Below are 9,985 nucleotides of genomic sequence, written 5' to 3'. Positions count from 1 at the left end.
TGATTGTGTACCCTGGATTGTTGAGCTCACCAACTTATGTACCCATACTTTGATATAGTAAAAGGGGAAAAACAAAGTACAGTGGGTTTTTTCAGTTCTCAGTGTATCATTTACTAGAGTTTCCAACACATCTGTTTATGAGGTGACTGCCAGTTAAGGCTTTGCAAAATGATCTCTCCCCATACATTTTATACCTGTTGGAAATGTCAGTTTTTGGTCTATTTTTTTAAAATCTGGCTAGTCTATACTGTAAGCCCATTAAGTAGTTTTTCCAGCTAGTAAGAAAATATTTTAAGTCACTATGGGGATTTTAGGAAGATTATGTTACACTTTCTACATGTTTGGTATCTTTCTAAGGTCTCAGGCTTCATTTCTCAAGTAAGACAAAAAAGTTGCAAACAGGGCATTTGTTTATTTGTATATAAGACCTTAACGTGCAAAATAGGAAGATACACAGCATGAAAAATTTTGAAACTATTCGTGAAATCATTTTATTTATTCCCAGCTGTGCCGTGAAGGACAAATTAACTGGTGTTAATTTGTCCAAGTGTTAGATCCAGAGTTCTGATTTTATAAATTGGGAACTTCCCTTCTGAAGTATTTGTATGGTTTTCCAGTGTCTTTCCTGTGATTTTTTAAATTTGGGGGTTCTGTAGGCCTAGCTGGTTAGCTCAATTTGTTAGAGCACAACACCAAGGTGGAGGGTTCGGATCCCTCTACCAGCCAGCCACAAAATCAATCAACCAGTCAATAAATTTGGGGTTCTATAAAGGAAATAGTTCCAGCAACACCTCTGAATTGACTTAAGTCTCATTTTGAAAAACTTGGCTATGAGTATTAAAATTGAGAATAGGGATTACCCTGACTTAAGTAGAACAACCCAGATTTTATAAATTGCCACTTCTGTAGCTTAAATCATATAATTGTTTACAAGCTCTTTATCTAGGTAATAAATTTAGTGCTTATGGCCTGTACAGCATCTGTTTTTCTTTTTTGCTATAGTATATCTGATTATGGCTTCTCTGACCACTACCTCCATCTCCCACTCCAATTTACTTTCTTTGAGCTTCCCTGTTTAAAAGATCCTCCCCCTATAAAAAAATTTTAAAAATAAAAGATTCCTTTCACTTAATAACTTCAATTATAATCTAGTTTTAAATTCTTAGCAGAAGAATTTATTGAATAACAAAATGTCTTCAAACCTCAGACAAGATTGGTCTCAGTAACTAAGAAGAGATTTTAATTGACGTAAAATTACCTAATGTGCTTTAACCCAAGTAACTGTAATATTCAGCTTCAGTTAGGGTTTCTCTAAAATCATTTGGATGCTGGGTGTATATTAGGAACTAAGGTGCTAAGAATATATATAGAGGAAAGTATCAAATAGTATCTAACCCCCTCAGCAACCTATACTCTTAATTGGGGAAACTAGATATAAACAAGTAAATAGCTAAATATCAGGGGAAAATTGAATAGTTCGAGACAAATATAGGAAAGATGTCACAGGCCAATATTTGATTGATAATGAATTTTTATAGGTGACATGGACATATGAATGAGTATATGAACAGGTAACTTCCACCGGGTTGGTCAAGGAAGACTTTCCAAAAGAATTTGTTAGTTGGAGAAGGACATGTCAGGCAGATAAGCATGAGTAAGAATACAGCAGCTTGTTGATCGATCAAAAAGATACGACACAGACAAAGCCTGGAAAACGGAATCCTGAAGGACAAGTCAGTTTGAAGAGGGTGGGAATGGAGATGGATGATCGGTTGGGACATATTGATATTTACTAAGTACCCACCCACTTCAGCCCAAGCCTTCTTCCAGGTACCATACACACATTGTCTTATTTAAGTTTCACCACAGACCATAATCTGACAGCTAGTAAGTGATACAGCCAGGGTTTCAGCCAGGACTTTTTCCCAGCTACGGTTCTCTTGGTCACTGCATTGTTGTACCTCACTGCTTTTTTCTGGAGGGTAGGTATAGCATTAAAGTTGCAAACTTGAAAACATAGGCAGTGGATTTCAAACTATAGTGTATCAACATTTGTAGTACTTGGGAAACGTACAGGCCCTTGGCACCACCCATAGACATTTTGGGATTTGTTAGGACCAGCATGACCAAGGAGATTTTGGTTTTTTACAGGCTCCCCACATGATTCTGATATATTCCGTGGTCAGTGGGCTGCATGTTGAGCAACACTGGCCCACAGATGATAGAGTGCTGAGGTGTAAACATGGGATGATGTCATATTTGAGGCATGAGAAGAGAAGGTGGTATTGGAAAACAGCCTAGGTAGGAGAGCAAGAATAGTGTTTTGTCTCAGAAGCTGAGAGGAGGAGCTTCTAGAAGATAAATTCAAAGCTGCTGCAACAGACAAGAAGAATGAAACTGCAAATGCCACGGAATTCATCACTTAAAATTGTCACTTAAGTAACAGTTTTATAGTCATGTAATCATTTCTCTAAGGGATTCAGTCTAGTATAGTGTTTCATTTTGCCCCATACAATTCTGCGAAGAAGGGCCACTGTTTAGTGTATGAAATGCTAAAGGGACACCAGGAAAGTTTTGTTACTTGAGTAATGAATATGTAGCCAGGAACTGATTGAGATATCCTTGAGTTTTCAGATGTTAATCTAAAAATTATGTCACTGTAGTCTAAAATTAAAATTGATTCTGGGATTGAGTGTGTGTATGTGTGTGTGTGTGTGTACACATGAAAGTTATTTCCATTAATGGACCATGACCTATGGATCTATTACCTACTAACTAGGTTACTAATAGGACTGAGACAGAAGGGAATTATAGGTGAATTTGAGCGTAAGTTGGCCCTGTAAATGATTGAAAGATATTTTATTTTGAATTATTTTTATTGCATTTATGTTTAAGTGTAGGTAATTAGTTCTTCAAATATTTGGATATCTGTTATATACCAGGCATTATTCTAGATCTTGGGAGTATGTTGGTGAAGAAAAACAGACAAGTTTCTCTTTTCTCATGGAGCTTATATTCTGGTAGAAGAGTGGGGGTGGCAAACTATAAGTTAGGGCCTTGTGGCCACAGGCAAAGAGATACTGAATGCAGTGCAAAGGCATTGGAGGTTTTAAGCAAGGGGTGTAATATGATTTGATCAAGATTTGACCACGTGTATCAAAAAAGTAACATAAATTTCCTTCAAATGCTGAGGAAAATCAATTATAAGCATTTCAGATTCGCTGTAAGATTGTTAATATCAGTTCAGTAATAAAGATTTTATTTCTGGGGCTGGCTGGTTAGCTGGTTGTTTAGAATGTGGTGGTATAATACCAGGGTGAAGGGTTTGAATCCTTGAACCGTCCAGCTGCCAAAATTTTTTTTTTTTTTTTTGTCTTTTTTCGTGTCCGGCAACGGATTGCAACCCTCAGTGTCGCGCCCGCACCGGACCGGGACCGGCAATAGGATCGCAACCCTTGGTGTCGCGCCCGCACCTCACTCACCCAGTGAGCGGGAACCGGTCTGTATGTGGGATCCGAACCCTCGGCAGGAGCGCCGCCGCGCTCCCAAGCGGCGCACCATAGCAGTGCGCCATCGGGCGGCCCCCAAATTTTTTGTTTTTAATTTCTTAGGGCTCATAACTGACCACCCTGAACTTCCTTTTTCTTTTTTTGATGGCTGGTCAATACGGGAATCTGAACCCATGGCCTTGGTGTCATCAGCAACACCCTGAACTTTCTTTTTTTTTTTTAAAAAAGATGACCGGTAAGGGGATCTTAACCCTTGACTTGGTGTTGTCAGCACCACGCTCACCCAGTGAGCGAACCGGCCATCCCTATATGGGATCCGAACCCGTGGCCTTGGTGTTATCAGCACCGCACTCTCCCGAGTGAGCCACAGGCCGGCCCAACACCCTGAACTTTCAAAGCAGCCTTCCTTCTAATGCATCCTCATTTTCTCAAGTGCTGCTGATTCTCTGTGCTTTCAACAAATTTTCATGACATTGTAGTCATATATAATTTCTTTTTTTTTTTTGTCTTTTTTCATGTCCGGCAACGGACCGCAACCCTCAGTGTCGCGCCCGTACCGGACCGGGACCGGCAACGTGATCGCAACCCTCGGTGTTGCTCCCACGCCTCGCTCAGCCAGTGAGCGGGAACCGGTCTGTATGTGGGATCCGAACCCTCAGCGGGAGCGCCGCCGCGCTTCCCAAGCGGCGCACTGTAGCAGTGCGCCACTGGGCCGGCCCTATAATTTCTTTTTTTTTTTATTTTTTTAAAAGATGACCGGTAAGGGGATCTCAACCCTTGGCTTGGTGTTGTCAGCACCACGCTCAGCCAGTGAGCTAACCGGCCATCCCTATATAGGATCCGAACCCGTGGCCTTGGTGTTATCAGCACCGCACTCTACCGAGTGAGCCACGGGCCGGCCTGGCCCTATAATTTCTGATACAACACACTGGCCCTGCTTTCTGTATTTCATAACTTGCAGTTTTTCAAGTGGTGTCAAACCCAACTTCTATGCTAAAAATTAATTTAGGTGGTCTTTTTGTGAAACAGCTGTCATCCTATGCAAACCAGATACATGAGTGTATACAGTTTTTTTTTTTTTTAAATTTTTTTTTCCTTTTTGTCTTTTTTCATGACCGGTAACGGGATCGCAACCCTCGGTGTCGCGCCCGTACCGTGACCGGCAACGGGATTGCAATCCTCGGTGTTGTGCCCGCACCGCGCTCAATCAGTGAGCAGACCGGTCTCTATATGGGATCCGAACCCTCGGTGGGAGCACCGCCATGCTCCCAAGCACCGCACTCTACCGAGTGCGCCACCGGGCCGGCCCATAGTGTATACAGTTTTTAAGTGCTGAGTTTATCTGACCTTTCTCAGGTGACCAACAGGTAACCAAAATTTTTGTGCATAAGCATAAGTTGTTACATATATAACAACAACTATCATTATAGGCAAAATTAACAGTTTGAGGTGCTTTATACACATATATTTTTTATTACACATTTTAAGGCATACTGGGAAAATTGATGTCCCATAAAATTGATTTGCTTTTTAGCATGTAGAAATTGACTACCGATAGTTTTACCTGGCTCCCAAGATAAGTATGTTATATACTCTAGTTTGTGTATATTTTTTACATACAGAAACACTTCAGTAAACTGGACTCCCTAATTGGAATTTATAAATGTCCTGGCTGCACATTTAGAATCACCTGAGAAACTTTAATACTAATAGCTGGGGCCCTCTCTCAGACATTCATTTAAATTGATCTAGTCGAGTGGGACTGCCAAAGGCCCAGGTATTGTTTTTGTTTTGTTTTGTCTGCAGCCAGGGTTGAGAACTACTGCTTCAGAAACAGATCTCATACTTACACACAATCAGTCTTTTAGGGATTGTTTGAGAATCAAAAACAAAAACTTTCAGAGTATCATTTGGGTTCAGTACAGTTTGTATATTGCTTAGTCTTCTAGAATCCCTGGTATTGGAAGTGTGGTCCTCAGACCTGCAACATTGGTATCACCTGGAAGCTTGTTAGAAATGCAGAATTGCAGGGCCTTACTCCAGACCCGCTGAATGGAATAAGATTCCTGGGAGATTCAGTGTACATTAAGTTTGAGAAGCATTGCTTTTCATGTAGATGTGTAAATATTTTGTGATTAAAATTGATAATTAGAATCTTCCTCGTGTAAGATTCTCAGATTTGTGCATTAGTCAATGACATTTAGTTTAAGGCATTAAAAAATTTTCAACAAGAGAAGTAGGAACAAAAGAGTTCTTTTTTTTGTTTGTTTTTGTGACCGGTAAGGGGATCGCAATCCTTGGTGTGGTATCACCGGCACCGCGCTCTGAGCGCAGGAGCCATCCCTATATAGGATCCGAACCCATGGCCGCGGCACTGCCAGTGCCGCACTCTCCCGAGTGAGCCACGGGGTCGGCCCAACAAAAGAGTTCTTAAGAAAGATTTCTGGGCCGGCCCGGTGGCGCACTGGATAAGTGCGCCGCTTGGGAAGCACGGGGTGCTCCCGCCCGAGGGTTCGGATCCCATATGCAGACCGGTTCCCACTCACTGGCTGAGCGAGGCGCGGGAGCAACGCCGAGGGTTGCGATCCCGTTGCTGGTCCCCGGTCCGGGGGCAACACTGAGGGTTGCAATCCGTTGCCGGACACAGAAAAAGACAAAAGACAAAAAAAAAAAAGAAAAAAGAAAGATTTCTTAAGTTTCTCAGGTGACCAGAAAATTACTAGAGATCTCTGTCACCAAGACAGGGAGAGGAGTTACTATTGCCTACCCTAGTTGGTTGGTTCTTGATTATTTTGTTATGCTTATATTTTTTCTCTCCTTCCCATTCTGTACTGGTCCACTCGCCATTGCGAGATAGAATACATTATTTTTTTTACAGGTACCAGTGAGGATATTTGAGACACTACCATTAGGTGCCCCATGATTTAGAAAATTTGGTAGAGGTAGGTTTAGAGATTTCTATGGGGGGATGGACATGGGCAGAATTGAGGAATGGTTCGTAATTGACTTTGTTTTTTAATCGTAATCTAGTATTAGATAAACTGATTTTTCTTACATAGCAGCAAGAATCAAGAATCTAATTCATATTAAAGGATAAAGTGACAAAAAATAAAATAAAGATTAACATTCATATTTATTAAAGGGAATGTTCCAGTATTAACGTTCATAGAATACTCTAAACTCTAGTATATCAATTTAGATGCAGGAATGATATTTTTGATTTGTAAGTTTTTATGATGGAAGACTCTAAAATCCATATCCCCAGCAACCTTGTTGGTATTAAATGAAATTGCAGCCAAATTATACTCTGATCACACAGTTTTTTAATTTTTAAATATATATGTGGTCTGGAAAGATTTTTCACAAAGCACAGCAATGTCAACATCTCTAGAAAACTTTTCGAGGGTTCATTTGTGATTTATAGATTTCTTCTGAAAAATGAGGGGTTTGGTTTTATTGGAGACTAACCTATGTCGTCATTTATTTCTCCTGACAAATTTCATTTGTGAAGTTTGCCCTCTGCAGTGTTAGAATCTTACTGAAAATTCATTGCACAAAAGGAATGAATTTACCTGAACTTAAGGTTTGGTGATTGGTACTACTTTATTTCTGTGATAAATGAGTACATTCTTCCTTTAATGTAGTGGTTTAAAGGTATTTTGACACTTCAAAGACACCTTTTCATCTTTTTGCTGCTCCTTAAGTTGAGTGATGTCTGAAGTCCTAATAAATTTTTTTAACATATATACTATTGGATCTCCCTCCTCTGCTTTTTTAATAGCCAAGTTTAAAGGGAGCATTTCTAAGTACAGTAATTGGTTAAACATCTCTTTTCCTCCTGGGTTTCTTTTTAGGAGCTACTGACAATCAAAAACCTATAGCCGACTTTGGGATCTGGCTTTATTATTCAGCAACTAAAAGATGAGTTCTAGTTGGCAGACTTCTGGCACTGGCACTTGTCTTCCTGTTTCTGTAGAAACTGGGTTGGAAGTCAGAGCTGCACAAAGGGAAAGGGTAAGTTTCTTTTAATTCCATATTTATAAACCCATATCTTATTAACTGGCATGGTGTCAGTTTTCAAATAAGGATATATACATCAGTGAACTACAACTCAAATACAAACTACTAATTTTCACTTGAGCGGAAACTGACATCAAGTCATTAAATATAATAGGAGGGTTTAAATATGGATTTATTTTTCTCATGACTCTGACTTCACATTTCTTGAAGCAGTGAACTCAATACTATACTTTTCACTTTCAGTTATTTTTAGTTTGGGGATCATAAAATTGATTTTTATCCTCTTAGATCTTATTCTTTTCTGTTTTTCTGGTAAGTGAAAATTGGAGTATAAAATACATACAGGGGACATTTAAAAAATCTGCATGAATTTTAAGTCTCTTTGTAGCAAAGTCTGATTCTTCTTTCTGTTATAAAATAAGTACTGTATTACTGACCAGCTTTTTTAGCCTCTCTCCTCTCTTAGCCAAGCAAGATGAGTTTGTCTGTTGGGGCACATACATTTTTGTCATCTGGGCAGATACCTATTATTCGTAGAACCTAAGACACCTGCCAGTTGGTGAGTCATCTTATTGCTATGCCTTCGGAGGGCCGTGCGGCACAGCATTTAGGCTTGAAATTGTTTAATTAACTGTGATAAGCAAACTTCTGATTTACAGGTTGGTGTATGTAAATAACATATTAAACTCTGACTAGCTTTGAGATATTGGAAGAAAGACAGTTTTAACTCTTGCTTTTTAAAAGTTACCTTTATTTCCTTGGTCCTGAGTACTACTTTTAAGGAGTGGACTTCTTTTCCCTGTTAAAAAAAAACGTGTTGGTTGACACAAACCAGAGAGCGGGACACCTTGACTTTATTTCCTCTCAAATTGTCACTTGTAAAAAAATTAAAAAATGATGGAAGTTTGTCAACGGGAAAAGTAAACTCATTTTTACAAATTCCACTTCACAAGTCCTTGGTCAATTAATGCTTAAAAGTGGATTTTCATTAAAAATATTGTGTGCCTCCCTTGTTAGTTTTTATTTTCTTCACTGAGGCTTGCATGAGATAAAAATAGAATTGAATTTGTGAATTTCTTTTTGGAAAGTAGCTAGAAAAAAACTTTAGTTTTTAGCTGTGTACTATCAGATATCCTGATGTGTTGTCTGCTCCTTAATAAGAGTGGCCAACTCATCCCGGTTTTAAAACTAAAAGTCCTGTGTCTCAAGAATTCCCTTTACATGTATTGAAATATAACTCTGCACCCCATAAATTAATGTACAATTAATACATATCAATTAAAAAATAAATTAATTAGGGAAAAAAAAACTCCCTCATTTTCAGCTAAACCCAGACAGTTGGTTACCCTAATCTAAGTTCATTCTCTGCATCCCTGAAAAGGCCTAACTAGGTTGTTATTGATTATCATTTTGGATAGAAGGAGACTTTCACAATATACTAGCTTCTATTGGAATGCACCAGGGATTAGTTTTTTTTTTTTTTTTTAAGAAATGTCTTGTTTTATTTGTTCCAGTGATCCTAGGTTTGACTCTCATAGAAATAAAACATGAAGAATTTTTTTTTTTTCCTTTTTGTCTTTTTTAGTGACCAGTAACGGGATCGCAACCCTCAGTGTCGCGCCTGCACCATGCTTAACCAATGAGCGGACCGGTCTCTATATGGGATCCAAACCCTCAGTGGGAGCACCGCCATGCTCCCAAGCACCGCACTCTACCGAGTGTGCCACTGGGCCGGCCCAAACATGAAGAATTTTAAACTGATTTTAAAAGTTAATCCCAAGCACTTTAGTTATATTTCATTTATGTGTATATGTTAAAACAATAGGTGATAAATGTGAGATATTTGTGGCAAATGAGTAGCCATATTAGGCAAATATATAGAAAAGCCTCATACAAGATAGTTCTGACTTAAGAGAAGCACTCAAGGTGTTAAAAAGAGTTAGGCTTTGGTTTTATATAGAGGTCTTCTGAGAAATCAGTGTCCAAGTTTTATGGTATGTCTGTTAAAAACAAATAACATACTAATATATGATTTTTTTCCTCCATCATCTGGAAAAAGCTGATTTACAGTTAGGCAAGTTTATTTACTAAGGAGTTCATTTTTTGCAAACATAACATCACATACTCATATATTAATATGCCTAGATTATTTGAAAATTATTACTAAATTGTCATTTCAGTACATTTAAGTATAATTGTTGCTGTTAATAAATTTGAATTCCTAGAGAATCATTAAAGAAGAAAAGTCAGGGCCGGCCTGGTGGCGCACTGCTACAGTGCGCTGCTTGGGAGCACGGCGGCACTCCCGCCGAGGGTTCGGATCCCACATACAGACCGGTTACCGCTCACTGGCTGAGCGAGGTGTGGGCGCGGCACCGAGGGTTGCGATCCGGTTGCCAGTCCCGGTCCGGTACGGGCGCGACACTGAGGGTTGCGATCCGTTGCCAGACACGAAA

The sequence above is a fragment of the Galeopterus variegatus genome, unplaced genomic scaffold, assembly GCF_000696425.1.
Source record: "Galeopterus variegatus unplaced genomic scaffold, G_variegatus-3.0.2 Scaffold892, whole genome shotgun sequence".
In the NCBI taxonomy this organism is placed as follows: Eukaryota; Metazoa; Chordata; class Mammalia; order Dermoptera; family Cynocephalidae; genus Galeopterus; species Galeopterus variegatus.
Note: the sequence above shows the minus strand (reverse complement) of the source record.